Source organism: Myotis lucifugus, unplaced genomic scaffold (genome assembly GCF_000147115.1).
Source record: "Myotis lucifugus unplaced genomic scaffold, Myoluc2.0 scaffold_2, whole genome shotgun sequence".
NCBI lineage: Eukaryota > Metazoa > Chordata > Mammalia > Chiroptera > Vespertilionidae > Myotis > Myotis lucifugus.
The window spans coordinates 5,136,336-5,156,788 of NW_005871050.1; the positions used below are offsets into that span (position 1 = coordinate 5,136,336).

General features: G+C 43.8%; 1 long non-coding RNA gene across 1 annotated transcript; it reads left to right on the top strand.

The window, feature by feature from the left end:
- Nucleotides 1–735: 735 nt before the first annotated feature.
- Nucleotides 736–2,188, top strand: LOC111826673. The gene is made up of 2 exons (XR_002830032.1): nucleotides 736–836; nucleotides 1,594–2,188. It is a non-coding gene; the product is annotated as an uncharacterized LOC111826673 (long non-coding RNA).
- Nucleotides 2,189–20,453: the final 18,265 nt, after the last annotated feature.

Consider the following 20,453-nt stretch of genomic DNA (forward strand, 5'->3'; position numbering starts at 1 on the left):
GGCTCTCAGTAGGCTAGGAGCTTGAAAACCGGCCTAGGAAAGAAAGTTCTCATTCTCTGGCTGAAGGCTCCCTTTGCCTGTGAAAATCACTTAGATATTTATTTTTGACCTGGCGAATCGAGAGGTGAGGGACTGTTGGCAAAGACAAAGGGAGGTGTGGAACATTTCCACGCTTTATGTTCTCTTAAAAGAAACAAAACACGATACCCCCGCGGGTCTGGATGGGTTGCCTAGAACCGATCCTCCCAGAGGCCGGGAGCGGGGGTGGGGCAGAAGGGCTCTGGTCTGGGGAGGCGGGGGTGGCAGGGGCCCCCCCAGGAGCTGGGTGGGAGTGGGGATCAGCCGCCTGAAACGCCTGCTCTCCCAGACTCCCTTGCGCCGGGGGCAGTCGCAGGGCGGTTTGGGGCCCTTCCCGCCGCCGCGGACCCTCGGGCTCCCAGGGGCGCCGCGACCCAGCGACCTTGGCCGAGCCCGGCTTCCCGCAGCCTCCGCCCCCCTCCCCGTGCCCCGCCCCCTCCTTCCCCGCCACAGCCGCGAAGCCTAGGCTGCGAAGCCCTAGCTCCTGCCCGCGCGGGCTGCCCCAAGTTCCCGCAGGCCCACAAGCCCCAGGCCTTGCAGGCAAACAGGTTCCCGCCCCCGCCGGTCTCTCCACTTGGGGGTGGGAGGCACCTCGAGGCTACCCTCCTGCCCCTGCCTCTCACCAGCTTCCCTTCTCCCTTTCTCCCCTCTCTGTACGGTCCCCCTTGAGCCAGCAGAAGGCTTGGTGGCTCCCAGCCCTCCGGGAAGACCAGGCCCGCGCCATCCGGCTCCCTCCAGTGGGCGCCTGCAGGACACAGGTGAGAGTCCAGGCGGGTTGGGAACCGCGAGGGGCAGAGGGCGAGGAGTAAGTGATCCTGACTAGGGGGCGTGGCCTCCCAGAAGCGCAGGGGCCCTTTACCCAGGGCCCCCTAAAGGCATGGAGTTTGAGGTCGTCCAAACAGCCCTTTGCACGGTGCCCTTTCCTGACTTAAAATAGTCAGCTTGCACCATTATTCACACGATCGAAGTTGCAGTGTGCCTTGATTTTCCTCCAAGGACAAAAATGTGAATAAAGCAATATTTCAGCCAAACATTTCTGTGTCAATTAAAAAGATGGCAATTCGTTCCAGACTATAAATTCTCCTTAACAACCCTCTAAGGTATTCTTTAAAATTGTTTTTCAACATTGCTAAATGTGCATCATAATGTGCGAGAGACTTGTATAAAGGGAGCCAATTTACATAGTCAGCTGATTAATTGCTACAGTGTTACCACCTACAAGGAGGCACCTTTCCATTGTTTTCTCATTTTTCCCCAACACATGTTATTTGTTAGTGAGGAAGCTAAGTGTATAGGGCATTGTGTTAAGTTTATTAGACAGGTGTGGCCCTTAAACTAGGAAAAGCTTAGTCTAACTCTAAATTTAAAACGGCATTTCTGTAAATTATGGGACAAGACATACAGGTTACTTTTATAAACTAAAATTGAACATATTTTTTTTAATCAATCACAGGAATATTTTTTAAGGCATCCAGCATCTCCAGGTAGCAATACTGACTTTTTTCCCCAACAAAGGAACAGTATATCAACACTCTTGAACCGGATCTGGACACAGAAGACTCCTGTTTCAAGAAAATATAATCATCTCTAAAAGTCTGTAATTTATATGCATTTTAACTCACTAGGCATTGAAAACCACCCAAGAGTCCCACAGCATGGGGTAAAATATAATCAATCACTCAGTGTAATATTATACATCCTTTAAAAATGTTATTGGAAAATGTTTTATGATCTGTAAGTCGAAATAACCCTCTCCCACCACTTCTTTCTCCCTGCGGCTCCCCCATACCCGTGCTTCTTTGTTCCAATTGGCATGTAAACTTGTTTTTCCCGCCAAATGAGTCAGTCATGATGGGAACGGCAATTGATTTGAACAGATGTGTGTCAATGTTACTTGGAAAACTCGATGCCAATAACCAGGGCACAAAAAAGGCAGTGGTTGCAACTCTGTAAAAATTTATGTGCACATACAGACAAGGACTGAAGTGGAAACCAAACAAAACAGGAAAACAGTTGGACATACTTCAGTGCTGGGAGATTGAATGATTGTATGCTGTTTTTGATTTCCGTTCATATGGGCAACTGTCCAATAAAAAGACCTAATAAGGACTCTGCAGTGCAAATTATTTTGCGGATTGTTTTAAAACACCATACTTATCAAGTCATCAAGGCAGACTGGGCAGCAGGGGGCTGGATTTGTCCTGTCCCTACCCTCCCATCCCCATCCTGGACTACAGAGCTCAGGGCAACACTTGGAGAGTACCTGATCCTACACAGGTGGACATTAACTTCTAGGCAGCTTTCCCAAGAGACTGTGCAACATGAAAATAAAAATAAGTTCCATTGATAGGAAATAAAGACTTGAGTCAGGGGATACATCCAAGTTGGCATACATTTTTAGAGCTCTATTTTCCCACTGGCCTGCAGTGTAGCAGCCTCAACCCTAGAACATTACATATGCATTTGTATTTAGAATGATTACATTGCTCTTAACTGAAAAACAGAGTATATATACACCAGTTATAGCAAATGTGTATCTCCCAGCCATCCTACATCTCACTCATCTCCACCCATTACTTACTGCTCAGTAAATGAACAAAAATCTGCTAGTCTTTCCTAATATTTCACCTATCTGCGACCTTTGCCTTCTCCCGCTCCACAATAGATCTCTTTGGCTCCTTCAAAAAGGCATAGACCCCTGAGGGGATTGTATATTGAGCCATTAGGAGGAGCTCTGAGAAGACTTCCATTACTCTTAGTTCAGGCACTGGAGCACTCCCGTTACACTAGTGAGCTCTATAATCTGAGCAGTGGTGCCAGTTTGGGAGGTTGCCCTGGGAGCTGAGAACCAAGGTACTGAGAGGCCTGATTGTTGTTGTTTTTTTAATTCGCACCCAAGGACATGCTTAGAGGGAGAGAAACATCATCTGTTGCCTTCAGTTTGCAACCATATGTGAACCGACCTGGAATCAACAGGCAACCTTTCCTTGCACAGGACAATGCTCAACCAACTGAGCCACAGGGCTTCATTGTTTTGAAGTGTGATTCTCCCAAGGCAGCTTCCTCACCTGGTTCCCATCCCTATTCCCACCTCCTCCCCTTATCCCAAGACCAGACCTTTTAAAGTCCTGGCCACAAAAACCACAATAATCAAAATCATAATAATTCCAACATCTTGCTTTTGCATCTTGCTTTTACATATTATTCCAAATGCTTTCATATTTTCTACTGGCAACAACCTCAAACGATAAATAGAATAAAGCAGTAAAAAAAAAACACCCAACTACAGACAAGAACACTATGGCTTCTGGAGGGGGAGGATTTGTTTGAGGCTAGTATGAGGACTTTTCCTTCAGACCTCATGCTGGAGGGACTGCACAGTAGTGATTAGAGCAGGAAATGGAGGTGAATTAGTTTAGTTACAAAAATTTGAGGTGAAACTGATTAGTTTTATGACCTTTTGCCTACACACTGAACACAGTTCATGGGCAAGGCCCAAGATTGGCCCCAGGATGAATAAATAGCGACTGTAAATTACCCAGCTGGGTACAAGTAGACATGCACAAGCCCTCCTCCAAAAAAGTATGATTTAAGTTCATTTTAAATCTCTGGCCCATATTTGGTACTTTCTATAGTTTCAACCAAATGAATGTTTAACCATATGGGTTAACTTATTCAATGTAACCTTTTTCAGCCATTACAAATAATATTTATAAAGACTTTATAAAAAACCTAGAAAATGCTTATATATAAAATTTTAAAAATCAGGGACATAAAATCACATGGACACCATGTTTAAAAAGTGGGTCTGTATAGGAACAGAAACTGGAAAGACCATGCAACAAATATACTTGTTGCTTAAGGTGTTGGGATTCAAGCTGGACTTTTTCTTGACTTTTCCATGTGTTTTTGTTATGCCATGTTTTTTGTAGCATTGTTAAATATAATCCTCTAAAAAGTCTTTAGGGGTCATAGGCGACATGGAAATTTGGGGGCAAGGATGCACAGACCTCAGACATCTCGGGGATCATCATGTCACGAGATACCACTTTGCACTTGTGACAGATTGATAACTGAAAGGTCTGGGAGCCACCTATCTTCATATGTTACTGACTGGTAAGTAATTACAAGACCAATCAAATGACTAGATCAGAAGAAAAGTAGGCCCTGAGGAAGGAAGAAAATGGTTGCCTTGTGGGGAGGAGGGGGACATGAGTTGTTTCATGAGTTGTATTTTAATAGTTTAATGGGAGGTGAGGGGTCAGCCTTTGTGTTCTTCACTATTGTTTTAAGTTTCCTTTTAATGAATTGAAACTTATATAAGGCATAAGATTTTATATTCATGCTAGAATGTTAAAACAAAGAATTTGTGCTCAAGCAAACAACTGAAAAAACATTAGCTATAAGTATTGTAGACACAGGGTCATCTTTAATATGTTGAGTTCATTGAAGTGGTCAAGAAAAAAACATAAAAATGACATGAACAAAAAATCACCGAAAAAGAATACATAAACATGTTCATTTCAGTATTTTTAAGGATGGAGATTAGGGACATCCTGAATGACCAACAACAAAGGATTGGGTAATTAAAATATGGTACCTCTAATAAGTGTCATGAAAATGTGCTCCTGATGAAATATTTGGTGATAAAAGAAATGCACAAAATTTTTGCACTGTTCCCATCAAGCAATCTAAGTATATAGGGAACATTCTGTATGTGGCTTTGTTTCAATGTAGAGATGAAAGCCTGGGAGGAAATATGCCAAAACTTCAAAAGTGGTTATCTCTGACTTGTGGAATATTAAGTGATCAAAGAAAGATGCTAAACTATTTTTGCGATGTGTTCCTAATATGTAATATAAATGTATTGGGAACATTTTGCATTCATAGTTTTGTATCAATAATATGGAATGACGGCTAGGAGGAAATATACCAAAAGTCTATCAAAGAAAGATGCTAAACTATTTTTGTGATGTGTTCCTAATATGCAGTATAAATATATTGGGAGCATTTTGCATGCATGGTTTTGTATCAATATACAGATAAAAGGCTGGAGGGAATAGACCAAAAATCTTATAATGGTTATATGTGGATTGTGATATGATAAAGTGATAAAAGTAAGGTACAAAATTATTTTTGCAATATGTTCCTGAATATGTAATATAAGTGTATTGGGAACATTTTGCATCCATAGTTTTGTATCAATATATTTTAAAAAGGCTAGGAAGAAATATAGCAAAATTTAATAGAAGTTATTTCTGTGTTCTGGTATTATAGATGATATCTGGTTTTCTTTTTATACTTTTGTGTATTTTCCAAGTAATACTGGTATAAACAACAAAATGTATTACTTTTATAGTGATAATAAAGCTTACTTTATTTTTTAAAAGAGTTGTTTTTAATAAAAAGGCATGGGCCCCTGACCTGGGGATGGGGAGGTATGGAAAGACTTCCTGTTTGGGCAGCAGTGGGTTAGAATACATTTTCAAACCTGTCTGGGCAAACCCTACACAGCTTTGGTTGGCTCTGCAGTGCAAATGTGTGTTATCGTTTGCTCTTGGCAAAGAAAAAGAAAGTATAATTTAAAAATATAACCATGACAGAGTAATAATAGTAATATTTCTAAACAGACTGCTTGCTATCTGCTGTCCAATCAAAGTAACACTTTAAGAAGTGCAGAGAGTTGAAACAGGCTCCTTTTCCTCTAGGAGCAATTCAGGACGGCAGGATTTGGATGCTTGCCCAGGGTCTCAAGACACGGTAGCCAGTTTGGGACATGCCTGAGTCAGGAGAACAACTTACCAAAAGTCTAGTTCCACTTAGCTAACTTTCTACAGTTGGAGATAAAGCCCACTGCATTTTTCCACCAATGCTACTGAGCTCCATGACTATCCTGGTGATGGAGAACACATCTGACACCAGAATTTAGGCTTTCCATGTTCTGTTAAGAAAGGCATACCATTTGGAAGCATATCAGGCCCACAGCCTGACAAGACACCTACCAAGGCTTTGAACATTTTTTGGTTGCACTAAATTGAATGGATACCACATTAAAAGAAGACCTAGGAACCAATGAACTTGTATGAATATATGCATAACCTGTGGTTATGGACAATGGGGTGGTGAGGGCCTGGTGCAGGGGATGGGATGGGGCTGGAAGAGGTTAAGGGGGGGGGACCTATATAATACTTTCAACAATAAAAAATTTTTTAAAAGACCTAGGTTCCTTCCCATCCTTTTAGAAGCACTCTGGGTAAACTTTTTCCCCCAGAGAACTATTTGCACTATGTAGCAAGTCCATACCACTTGACAGTACTTCAAAATATGTCCATCCTATTTCTGAAAGCAGAAGCTGATGTTTTGAGGCAAAAATATACTTTAAAACCATTTTTTCAATTTCCTGATGCCATGCCCTTCCTTGTTCTGCTTAAGAATGAATAATCATCCCTAGCCAGTTTGGCTCAATGGATAGAGCAGTGGCCCGCATCCTGAAGGCTCACAGGTTCAATTCTGGTCAAGGGTACATACCTTAGGTTGCAGGCTCAATCCCTGCCCCAGTTGGGGCACATGCGAGAGGCAACCAATCAATGTGTCTCTCTCACATTGATGTTTCTCTCTCTGTGTCTCTTACCCTCCCTTCCACTCTTTCTAAAAACCAATGAAAAAATATCCTTGGGTGAGGATTAACAACAACAACAAAAGAATAATCATAAAACCAAACTTGCTTTTGTGAGTTGTGTGCTCTTTAAGTCATTCATAAGCATTTTTCTCTGCCACATTTTATCAATCAGAACATATTTTCTGGGTGCCTAGCTTTGTGCTTCTCACTTATGGGCACAAAGTAAGAAGAGGAGAGGACAGGAGAGAATAGGGGGTGGGGGGTTATGGTGATACTGAGCCAGAACAGCCTTGAACACAGTAATCCTTTCCTTTGCTACTGGGTACAGAGCAGGGATCAGCTGAGGCTTTGACCTTCTGAGCCAGATAGGACTACAAAGAGAATATCCTAGGCTCAGTTGAATTATCTAGTTATCTAGTGTCCTCGCTTCCCCTAGGCTTCACTCTCCTCCCTGCGAGACAAAGAGTAGGGAAAGAGAAAGAGTGTAGGAGAGTCCTCTTCCTAAATAGAAGAGAGAGAGAGAAAGAGAGAGAGAGAGAGAGAGAGAGAGAGAGAGATCCTTAATATAAAGAGAGAGAGAGATCCTTAATATAAACACTGACCTTAAACTCTTTATATTTACCAGTTTAAAAACAAGCTCCAGCTCCTGAATTTCTGAACCATTAGACTAGCAGTGGTCGGCAAACTGCGGCTCGGCTCTTTGGCCCCTTGAGTGTGGCTATTCCACAAAATACCCACTTCTGCGCATGGGCCACGAAGTTTCAATCGCACTGTACGAGCGCGCCCGCACGTGGTATTTTGTGGAAGAGCCACACTCAAGGGGCCAAAGAGCCGAATGTGGCTCGAGAGCTGCGGTTTGCCTACCACGGAACTAGAGTGTCCTAGAATTTGGCTAGTACAGAGAGCACTCTTCCTAGTTGGGAGATTGCCAAAATGGGATTAGGGGATGGGAAGCACCCAGGCTGAAAGCTGCCCTTTGCTAACTAACAGGGTCAGTGCAACCCCTAATTTTACAGAAGAGGAAACTGAGTTGCAGAGAGAGGAAATAACTTTCATGCAGAGAGTTGGTGACAAAGGTAGAACTAGAACCTGGATCTTATGAGCCCTTTCCACTGTAATGCACTGTGTGTAAAGGACAGAGAGAGTGACCCAGGAAGATGCTATAAAGAATGTGGGATTTGATGAGCATGTTGAAGGTGGGTAGGGCCAGAAGAGGCAGAGAGGGCAAGGGAGGACATTCCAGTTAGGGGAAAACAAATGTGGCATGACACCAGTGCAGTCAGGAGACAGGTCTGGAGGAAATCATTAAGGTCAAGTATGGCTTCTCAGTGTGAGCTATACAGACTCTTAAGGGTACAAGACTGTTCCAAGAGGTGCAAAAAAAACACAGAATGCTTAATAGCACACTTCCTAGAGTACAGATTTGATTCAATAGTGAGTTCTTTAAAGCATTGTTTTTCTATTAAAATTAGAGGTCTGATGCACAAAATTCATGCACTGGGGGGGGGGGGGTCATCCCTCAGCAAAGCATTGTTTTTCTATTAAAATTAGAGGCCTGGTGCACAAAATTCATGCACTGGGGGGGGGCGTCCCTCAGCTCAGTCTGTGCTCTCTCACAGTCTGGGAACCCTTAGTGCTGCCACGGAGGCGGGAGAGGCTCCTACCACCACTACTGCGTTTGCCAGCCATGAGCCCGACTTCTGGTTGAGTGGCACTCCCCCTGTGGGAGCACACTGACCACCAGGGGGCAGATCCAGCATTGAGCATCTTCCCCCTGGTGGTCAGTGCACGTCATAGCGACAGGTCGTTCCGCCATTTGGTCGATTTGAATATTAGCTTTTTATTATCCTACCAGATGCCAAGTGCATGAAATTCATGCAGAAGTGGGGAATCCCTCAGCCCGGCCTGCATCCTCTTGCAATCTGGGACTGCTGTCTCCTAACTGCTCGCCTGCCTGCCTGATCACCCCTAACCACTCGCCTGCCTGCCTGATCTCCCCTACCCCTAACCACTCGCCTGCCTGCCTGATCACCCCTAACCACTCTGCCTGCCTGCCTGATTGCCCCTTGCCTGCCTGCCTGATCACCCTAACAGCCTCTACCTGCCTGCCTGATCTCCCCTAACTGTCTCTGTCTCAGCCCCTGCCACGCAGCTTCGTCCCGAATGATGTCCAGAAGGTGGTTCAGCCGTCCGGTCTAATTAGCATATTAGGCTTTTATTATTATAGATAAGCATAGATACAAAAAAATAAAACTGAGACCTCAAAACAATTTCAAGTTTGTTGCAGGGCTCTGTGGGCTGTACCAAGACTCCCACCCCAGTCTCATTCTGAGGAAGTATTTGTGCACTCATCTCTAGACATTTGGCTTTTTATTTGTTTTTCCTGCCAGTACTAGGGACCTCAACTTCTAATAACAGCTCTTTCCTTTGGTAAACAGCTTCTCCTCGGCCCAGTCACAGTAAACTGCTTGAGGCTCCCACCAGGCACATGACCCAAGTCAGGGCAATGGTCTCCCAAGCTCCTTCTCGCATTGATTGTGACACAGAAAGCTCATGTGACCCTAGCCTAACCAATGAGAGTACTTCCCTGGGAATTTTAAAAAATCATTAATGGAGACACTCTTTCTTTCTTCTGTAGTTTAAGCCTGGAGCCATATGTGGCTTTACCCTCACTCACTTGCTCTACCATGTCCTTCACCTGGGGAAAAACCAGCTTCAGCAGGAGAGAATGAAAACAGCATGCACACAGTAACACATAAGAGGGAGGGAGGGTGACAGAGCTAGAGCTAGAGATAGCACTAGAGCTAGAGATAGAAATACAGACATATATAGAAGACTGATGATGATTTTTGAGTCCCTGGACCCAGGTGGTTCTGAGGCCAGCTACATTCCTGTCTCTCTCAGGTATCAGAGCATGTATGGTCCCTTTTTATTTAAGCTGGCTTCATTTAGTCATTTAACAAATATTTACTGAGTGTCCTGATGGCAGGTGCCATTTTAGGGTCTGGAAATAGAACTATGGACAAAAGAGACAATGACCTGGCTTTCAAGGAGTTTACATTCTAGATTGATTTGTGCTCTTGTAATTTGCAACTGAAGCAGGGTTGCCTGCCAGATCATGCAAGACTTTATATCATAGGCCAAGTACCAGAGAAAGTCTATATTATAAACAAGGAGGAGTCTTTGAAAATTCTTGAGCAGAGGAATCACATGATTTTTCCCAGAAATCTAGATTTGAGACTGGCTAGGTTGGAAAAAGTTAGTATGGTAAGGCTAGAATGGCTGTGGTTTGACTTGCTCCATTTTTTTAAATACTCTCATAAAGAAGATGTCAATACCCAAATCAAGGTCCCTGAGATAAAACTCAACTTTGAAGGAAAATAAAGTACTTTGAGGAAGTGCTCCAGGCTCTGCTCTTCTGGTGCTCCCCTACCCTCCTTGTTTGTTGGTTCAGCCTTCACTGGCCTGCTTCATTTTTCTGTCCTTTGCCTATGTGCTGCCCAGACATCTACCTGCATACAGAATGAATATGTCACTGACCTGAACATGTTAGCTGATGTGAACACCTTTAAGAGCTCCTACCTAAGCTGCCCTCTCCCTGCCCCAGCCCACTACAACTTTAAGACCCATTCCAAGTGCTTCCTTCTATGGAGGACTTCCTTCTATGGAGGACAGCCCCCAACCATGCTGAACCTCCTTTGAACTTCTACAACACCCATGTCCAGGCACTTGATCATAGATGTGAATTTTTTCAGGTGTGCCTCCTGCAATTTAGTAGGAAGCTGCATGAAGGCAAGAACCAGGCTCCCCTTCACCACCTCCTGCATGGAGTCTACCCCTGAGTGCCTCACACAGCAGAGGGGATGCACAACGCAGGTTTGGTGATGGAGCTGATTGAGGAAATGGCTCAGGGATAAAGATATCCAAATCCAAAGTTTAGGCCTATTTTATTGTGTAAATTATCGGTAGCAGCCTCTTTTACTCTCAAAAGTGTCCCATGATAAAATATATTGTCACCTACTCATCTAGAGAGTACCAAAGGAGCTGTTGTCACAGCCAAGTTGAAGTGGCTCCTAATATAGGACAGAATATTTATAAAATCAGACAGCACTATATTGCAATCCCATGCTCTATTATTTGGAACTGAACATGCACCTTCTAGAGCTCCGGAAAGTCTTGCCTACTTGACTGCATCTGGCTCCCACATGCTCTGTAGCCCATGAGTCATTAAAGCTGCAGTCCAGCCTGTCACCAGATTCAGATATTGCTTCCATGTATTTTACACCATGGGTATGTAAAATAGCACTGTTACACCCACAAAGACTAGAAAGGCACACAGGCCCAGTTCAGGACCAGAAAGAATTCAAAGACAACCATGAATAAACCACAAGTCCAACAGATATGGCGAACTGCTGCTTGATGATTGTTTTCAGCCCTTAGCTTGTGAAAGTCAGACTCACAGGGGTAACCAGAAGAAGAAAAAAACACACACACCCTCATCCCATCACCCTCCATTTTCCTATCTACCTCTCCTTATCCCATCACCCTCCCATTTTTCTATTTACCTCTCTCTCTCCACAAAATCATGGCTTCATACTGCCACTGCTCCTCAAACTGAAATTAAGATTTTCTATTTACCTAAGGCACTCACATTCTTCAGAGTGGAGCACGTGAAAGACAAGTAAGTCCCCTTTGGTGGATTAAAGGTAGCCACAGTTTTTGACATTCCTCCAACTGGGCTATGAGATCTCTGTCTTCTTCCTTCAGATCTGGGCTGGCCTAAGTGACTTGCTACCCCATGTGGCAGAAGTGACCTTGTAGCTTCTACCTGGGCCTCTTGGAGCCTTGAGTTTCCAAGTAGGAGTCCAGCTACTCTGAGAGAGTTGTGCTGGAGCAACTATGAAGAGATTCCATGGGGAGGCCCTAAGACTCCATTAAGGAAAAATATCAGGCAGGGTCTAACTGGTCCAGTCTCCAGTGGGTCAGGTCATCCCAGCTGAGTCCCCATATATCACAAGTCATCCCTACCAAATCACAAATTTCTAAGCACAATAAATGATTGTTGTTGTTTTAAGAGACTAAGTATTGGAGTGGCTGTTTTATAGCAATCAGTAAGTGGGGCACTCCTTCTTGCCAGTATTGATTTATCACTTCCTTTTTTCATTTATTTTAAAAAATAAATATTTTTATTGACTTCAGAGAGGAAGGTAGAGGGAGAGAGAGATAGAAATATCAATGATAAGAGAGAGTCATTGATCGGCTGCCTCCTGTACAACCCCTACTGGGGACCAAGCACACAACTGGGGCATGTGCCCTGACTTAGAATCGAACAGTGATCTCTTGGTTCATAGGTCAATGCTCAACCTCTGAACCATGCCGGCCAGGCAATTTATTACTTCTTGTAGCATAGGTCTGATGTGCTATTAAGCTCCGAGGAAGGACACAGCTGGTGAAGGGAACAGAGAACCTGATACTGTTGCACTCCTAGTGCAGTAGTGTATGAGCACTACTGGTGGTATATGAAAGGATGGTTAGACCGTAGAGGAAAACTTTAAAAAATTTTAGTACTATGTGTTTATTTTTAGTTTCCTTTCATTTATGGCAAGTGAAAATGGTTTTGTGTTTACCATAGTGTAATCAAATTATACTTAAAAATAAATTTATGTCACACCCATTAGGATGGCTACTCTGAAAAAGACACAACAGAAAATAAGTGTTGGCAAGGACATGGAGAAATTGGAACCTTCGTGCATTTCTTGTAAAATGGTACAGCTGCTGTGGAAAACCACATGGCAGTTCCTCAAAAAATTAAGCATAGAATTAACATATGATCCAGCAATGCCACTTCTGGGTATGGACACAAAAAGGATTAAAAGCACAGATTCACATAGATACTTGTACACTAGATTCAAATAGATACTTGTACAATAATTCTGGAAGCTAGCTGCATTCTTCAACCACTTACCAGCATTGTGATATGCTGCTAAGAGTCTTCTGAGTTTTATTGGGTGAGGGGGAGGGGCACAGAGGAGGAGCCTCCTGGCACAGCACAGTCAATAAGAGATGAAAACAGACTAAGGTTTAACCATAGGGCATCTGTACGGTCCATGGAAGAGAGCCAGGATACCCTACAGGTGCCCAGGGTTTCTTGCCTCCCCCAAAATGCAAAGGTCCCCGTGACCTTTGACTTCTAGGTAGCCCCTCCAGGTAGCCTCACCTAATGGCCCCTCCAGATGGTGGATGGCAGGGGAGATAGCACAGGGCAAATCGGGGAGTTAAGGGCCAGGGCTTGGTCAGGCTGAGTCTGGGGAAGAAGGTCCAACAACCCCAACCCAAGGGTGATATACCCCAAGTGTCTTTAAACCTCTGTACTCTGATGCACTGGATACCTGGACAGGGGGGACTAAGAAGGGGGAAGCCGAAAGGGTGCCTCCTCGATGCCCACCCTCTGCTGCCACCCACAAGATGCAAATCTCAGCAAACTTCAGCCGGCCATGAGGAGACGTGCATGTGTAGAGGCTGCCCGGCATGGGGTGTCTGGGCCCAAAAAGGTTAAAGCAGGCATTAGTATGGGGTAGGGTGAATTATAAATCTGTTGATGGTAACACAACACAGCTGAGGATGGGAGTTATTTGCCAAACTCAAACCAGAACAATTAACTGAAAGTCTAAATGAATAACTCTATCACCTTCACCCCCAGTGAGCTCCCAGAAACCTAGTTTATACCTCTCATGCAGGAGATTGAATTTTTCTCCATGTAGTAGACACCTCTGGTGCCTCTTGTCTGTTCCCCTTGGGCCACCTCTAATTTCAGCTGTATAAGTACACCCTTTTGTACAAGATCAGACTGACCTCATGCTGGCAGCTTTTGCCCTTCAGGGAACATTAGGTCTCTTTCTGCTTTCAGTTTCAAGGCCGAATCTGATGCTGTATGCTATGTTCTAAACATTTCTGTCACCTTCACTTAAAATTCATATGTTGAAACTTAACCCCTAAGATGATGGTATTAGAAGGTGGGGTATTAGGGAGGTAATTAAGTAAAGAGGGTAGAGCCATCATGAATAGGACTAGTGCCTTTATGAAGCCAGCAAATGAGTCATCATCAGATACCAAATCCACTGGTGCCATGATCTTGGACTTATAGCCTCCAGAATTCTGAGAAATAAATGTCTGCTGTTGAAAAACCACTCAGTCTGTGGTATTTTGTTATATCAGCCTGAATGGAATAAGATACTGTAAGAGCCTACCTGGCTTACTTTTGAGAACAGCCTGTACATGTGGTCAATTAATACCCCAGGGTTAACCCTGAACCAATGGGGAGATGGGAACTGGTGTTGCAATGCTCTAGCTTCCTGTTCTTCACTGGTCATTTCTGTGTGTTCTCTGAATGATTCTAAGGAAGACCCACAGGGGTAACTTCAATAATTCACTTTTATATTGGCTTTTCTTCTTTTCCTGTGTCGCTCTCTCAGCTCCCTCACTCCAAATTCCTGAGAGCAACTTTTGAATAAACTACCTGCTTTCAAATCCTTTTCTCAGTTTCTACTTTTGAGGGAACACAAATTAAGATACTTTACATGAGGAGAAGCCATAATGAAGTCTCTGTCCTGCTCCAATCATTCTAGAGCGAAGCCAGTGAACAGGCCCCACCCATGCCACAGAGCTTTCAGTCAGCATTTTACTGTCTCAGTCTAAAATATGGATCAATTCTCAGGATTGGGACTAGAGTAGTAAAGCAAGTGAGTTGCCCAGGTTAAAAATTTTGGTGTCCTGTTTGCCTTACCCTAGTTCTGGCTCTGGCCAAGACATTAGTAAAAAGCCTCTAAGATTACAACAAATGATCCAGAGACATGGAAGCATGGAACAGACTGATGAATCTCAGATGGGACATGGAAGCATGGAACAGACTGATGAATCTCAGATGGGGCAGGGAGGGGGTGAGGGCATGGACACAGACAATAATGTGGTAGACCTGGGAGTGTGTGGCATGGAGGGGATCAATTGGGGGGGTGGGATCTGTAATACTTTCAAAAATAAAGATAATTTTTTAAATAAACAAACAAAAAACAAAAAAGAAACTCAAATGAAAAGGAAATAATGCATACAGCAAAAAATAACTTTAGATAAACCAACAATATTCTCAGAGACTTAAGATAACTTATACACTCATCAAGAAAGAAAAAAAGGCGCATTCAAAGAACAAGAAATGGCTTCTGGGCAAGATGGCAGCATAGGTAAATGCTATAATTGCATCCTCCCACAGCTACATCATAAATACAACCTAACTATAGAACAACCATCATTCAGAACCATCTGAAATCTAGCTGAATAGAAATCCTACAACCAGTGATTTAAAGAAGTAGCTGCATGGGGACTGGTAGGAGGGTTAGAGACACAGAATGGGCTAGTTCCACACCTACATGTGGCAGATAAAAATCACTAGGGATATCTTGGCTGTGAAGGTGTTCCCTGAGGAGAGAGGGGTCCCAGCCCCACACCAGATCCACCCTCCCCACCCCCTGCCCAGGGTTCCAGTGCCAGGAAGAGAAATCCCCATAACTTCTGGTTGTAAAAACAAGTAGGAATTGAGGCTGAATGAGTCAGAGGCTGCTGGAGTCCCAGGCAGTTCCTCTCAAAGGTCCTACATATGGATTTACTCTGACTTACTCTTTCTGAGCTCCAAAGCTGTGATAGCAGCTCAAACGGCACCAGGAACATATGAGGAGGAACTGAAGTGTCTGGCACCAACATGAGAACTGAGAGGGAAGCTTTCTCCCAAAAGTGCTGGCAGAGCCCTTTGTTGAGTCCTCCCCCCACATAATCAGCAGGTGCAAAACATATCTGAGTCTCCACCAAACTGGCTATCACTGTTTGCCTCACCCTGGTGATTCCCTAAGGTGATTCCAGTGGCTTTCCATAAGAATGGCCTGTCTTGGATCACGCTTCAGACTTTCCTAAAATCTTTCAAATAAGCAGCATCTGGCCTTGGCGTTCCCCATACTTCCTGCCAAGTGGCACCAGGCCCAGCACTAGTGGCAGCCAAACTTGGTTTGCAGCTTGACCTCTCCTGGCATCTCCAAGCCCAGCACAAAAATCAGTCATTTGCAGATTGCTTTGTAGCTCATGTAAGCTGCCCCCAGGCAGAACATAGGTGATGGAAGACCTTAGCCTGCATCTCTTGGTAGGCCCCAGTGGGAAGCTTCAAACCATATCACAGCACCACCCAACCACCTCAACAAGTGACAAACTCAAGGGGAAGACTCAGTGGGCACCAGAGCCCTGCTGAAAGTAAGTCTTGCTCCATGGGATGGGCCCCTGCACAGCGAATTCTCCACAGTGGTTAAAACTATTCCTTACAGCTGATCAGCCTATGGGTAAATCCCTCCCATGGATGTGCCAACAGCAATCAAGGCTCAACTACAACAAGAGGGTGTACACAGCCCATGTGGAGGAGGAGCACACCTGGAGTGCCTAGCTCGGGTGAACCAGGAGACTGTGACACTGGACCCTATAGGACACCTGATATATTAGGCCACTCTACCAAGCCCAGGAGACATAGCAGCTCTACCTAGTACATAGAAACAAACATAGGGAGGCTGCCAAAATGAGGGGGGGGGGGACATGTCCCAAATGAAACAACAGAACAAAACTCCAGAGAAACAACTAAATAAAATGGAGAAATGCATTCTACTAGATGCAGAATTCAAAACACTAGTTATAAGGATGCTCATTGAATGGAGGGAAGAGTAGATGAATTTAGTGAGAGAACTTCAGAAGAGATAGAAACATAAAAATGGAGATAGAAAGCATTAAAACAAACCAGTCACAAAAAAAGAAGACAATAACAGAAATAAGAATACAGTGAAACCTCGGTTCTTGAACTTAATTTGTTCTGGAAGGCTGTTCGAGAAGTGATTTGTTTGAAAACGAATCATTTTTTCCCATTAGAAATAATGTAAATTGAGCCCTAGCTGGTTTGGCTCAATGGATAGAGCGTCGGCCTGTGAACTGAAAGGTCCCAGATTCAATTCCAGTCCCTTGCCCAGGTTGTGGGCTCGATCCCCAGTGGGGGACTTGCAGGAGGCAGCCGATCCGTGATTCTCTCTCATCATGGATGTTTCTATCTCTCTCCCTCTTCCTTCCTCTCTGAAATCAATAAAAATAAATATATTTTTTAAAAGAACCAAGATGGCGGCATAGGTAAACACCTGTACTTGCTACCTCTCACAACCACATCAAAACTACAACTAAAAGACAAAACAAATATTATCCAGAACCACGGGAAAGCTGGCTCAGTGGAAGTTCTACAACTAGAAGGAAAGAAAAAAGTGCATTGAGACTGGTAGGAGGTGCGGAGGTGCGGAGGTGGGTGTGAAACGGGCTGGCAACTGGGTGTTCTGTTGTTGTTTTTCAATCGAGAGGTTGATACAAGCTCCCAATTGCTCTGAACTCCAGTTCCAGGTAAGACTCTGGGGACCCAGACTCATATGGGGAGAAACTGGACTATCTGGCATTGGGCCAGAACGCGAGGGCAGCTTTCTCTCAGAGGTACTTGCAGTGTTCATTGTTCCTGCACAGGGCCGCAGGACACAGAGACCCGGGGACCTCTCTGGGCAGGGCTGACTGGCAGCCATTGCTGTTTGCTCAGCCCTGGTGATTCCCTGAGACCCCGCCCCACCCAATTTACAACCCTACCAAAGATGCCTGCAACGGCTTTTGCATATGAATGGCCTGTCCTTTTGCAACCTAAAACCTAACAAACTGCAGCTGGGTCAGAGAGTTCCAAAGCTTCCAAAGGAAGACCCAAGGCCTGGCAGTAGTAACCTACATTGCTTCACAGCTGGGCCTCATCTGGGCACTTCTAAACCCCAAACAAAGAGGAGGAATCTTCAGATCTCTCTGTAGCTCCTGCTGGGTGGCCTCAGGCAGTGGCTGATTTTGCACCGCCTTGGAGATCCAAGAGCCAGTGTACCCAGTGGTCAGTGTGAGACCATACCAGATTACAACTCTTCACATCCATAAGCGACACACTCAAGGGGCAAACTCAGTGAGCACCAAAGCCCCACTGAAGCAAGTCCTGCTCCATAAGGGTGTCTCCAGCACAGCAGTTCTCCCATTATAGACACAGCTGGTCCTCACAGCTAATTGGCCTGGAAGTCAATTCCTCCCAGTGATACCAACAGCAATCAAGGCTTAACTACAACAAGACTGCACACAGCCCACAAAGGGAAGGGGTGTACTAAGAGTGTTCACCTCAGGTAATTGGGGAGGCTGAGCCACTGGGCCCTATAGGACACCTAGCACACAAGGCCACTCTATCAACACAGGGAAGCAGCCAAAATGCAGAGACAAAGAACATGTCACAAATGAAAGAAATGGAGGAAAGCAAACTACTGGATATAGAATTCAAAACCACAGTTATAAGGTTTTTCAAGAATCTTCTAGAAACCTCCAAGAAATTTAGTGAGACCCTCAAGGATATGAAAAAGGACCAATCAGAAATTAAGCATACACTGACTAAAATAAAGAATAATATACAGAGATCTAACAGCAGACTAGGGGATCCCAAGAATCAAGTCAAAGATTTGAAATACAAAGAAGCAAAAAACACCCAACCGGATAAGCAAAATGAAAAAAGAATCTAAAAATATGAAGATAATGTAAGGAGCTTCTGTGACAAGTTCAAGGGTACCAACATCTGAATTATGGGGGTGCCAGAAGAAGAGAGAGAGCAAGATATTGAAAACCTATTTGAAGAAATAATGACAGAAAACTTCCCCTACCTGGTGAAAGAAATAGACTTACAAGTCCAGGAAGCTCAGAGAACCCCAAACAAGAGGAATCCAAAGAGGACCACACCAAGACACATCATACTTAAAATGCCAAGAGCAAAAGACAAAGAGAGAATCTTAAAAGCAAGAGAAAAACAGTTAGTTACCTACAAGGGAGTACCCAGACGACTGTCAGCTGATTTCTCAATAGAAACTATGCAGGCCAGAAGCAAGAACCTACAACCAATATTACTCTACCCAGCAAAGCTATCATTTAGAATTGAAGGTCAGATAAAGAGCTTCACAGATAAGAAAAAGCTAAAGGAGTTCATCACCACCAAACCAGTATTATATGAAATGCTTCAGGGTATCCTTTAAGAAGAGGAAGAAGAAGAAAAAGGTAAAGATAAAAATTATGAACAACAAAGTGACAACAAACACATATCTATCAACAAGTGAATCTAAAAATCAAGTGAATAAAAAATCTGATGAACAGAATAAACTGGTGAATATAATAGAATCAGGGGCATAGAAAGGGAGTGGACTGACAATTCTTGGGGGGAAGGGGGTGTGGGGGTGCGGGAAGAGACTGGACAAAAATCTTACACCTATGACAAGAACAGTGGGGGTGGTAAGGGCATGGGGTGGGGTGGAACTGGGTGGAGGGGAGCTATGGGGGAAAAAAGAGGAACAACTGTAATAATCTGAACAATAAAGATTTATTTTAAAAATGTAAAAAAAATAAAAGAAGATTTTCATATTAATTTAAAAAAAAGAAATAATGTAAATTGAATTAATCCATTCCAGGTCCCCAGATGATTTCCTTTTTTAACCTTTCTTATACACAGTACATGTTTAATGTAATGTTTAATCTATATATACTTCTTTTCTTAAATTTATCAAACCATACCCTACTGGCCTTCAATGAATCACTTTCAGCACTCATTCCAGGGGTATCTTTCAGGAGGTCAGCATGGGGTATCTTTCCTTTTTCATATATCACTGACTCCAGAATGCTGTCACCAGCCAACTGCTGTTTGTTTATCCAAATCAACAATTTTTCTACCTATTCAATTGCCTGTGATTGTTTTTTTATGAGCACTTTCACACTTTTAGCAATATTAGCACTCTCAATGGCCTCTCTAGGTTTTAAAATTGTGCTAATCATCAATTTTGCCAGCAATGAAAGAATTCTCTCCTTTGTTTGTTGCCTGACAGATGCTTTTTGTCATGCTGAGGAATCAGCATGAAAGGGTTGTCTGGTTAGAAAACAAAGTTTTGTTCCACAACCTAACCTGAGGATATTTTTTCATTGCTTTTTCAGAGAGAGTGGAAGGGAAGGAGGAAGAGGAAGAGGAGAAACATCAATGTGAGAGAGACACATCAACTGGTTGCCTACCACATGCGCCCTGACTGGGGCTGGGGATTGAACCTGCAACCCAGGTACATGCCCTTGACCGGGAATCAAACCTGAGATCCTTCAGTCTGTAGGTCGATGTTCTAACCACTATGTAACACCAGCTAGAGTATGAAACATTTTTTAAAATATATTTCTTTATTGATTTCAGAGAGGAAGGAAGAGGGAGAGAGAGAAACATCAATGATGAGAATCATTGATCAGCTGCCTCCCGCACGCCCCCCACTGGGGATCGAGCCTGCAACCCAGGCAAGTGCCCTTGGCCAGAATTGAACCTGGGACCCTTCAGTCCGCAGGTTGATGCTCTATCCACTGAGCCAACTGGCCAGGGCAGCATGAGACTTTTTTTGCATGAACAACTTGGTCAAGAACCGAACTGTTTGAGATGGGAGAAATTCAAGAACTAAGGTTTGACTCTACATTAGAGGGTATCAACTAGGAAGTCGGAAGCCTTGGTGGGGATGGGTAGAACAACCTCATTTAAAAATAAACTAAGGACTTGAATAGACATTTCTCCACAAAAGGCATAGAAATAGCCATTAAGTGCATGAAAAGATGGTCAACATCA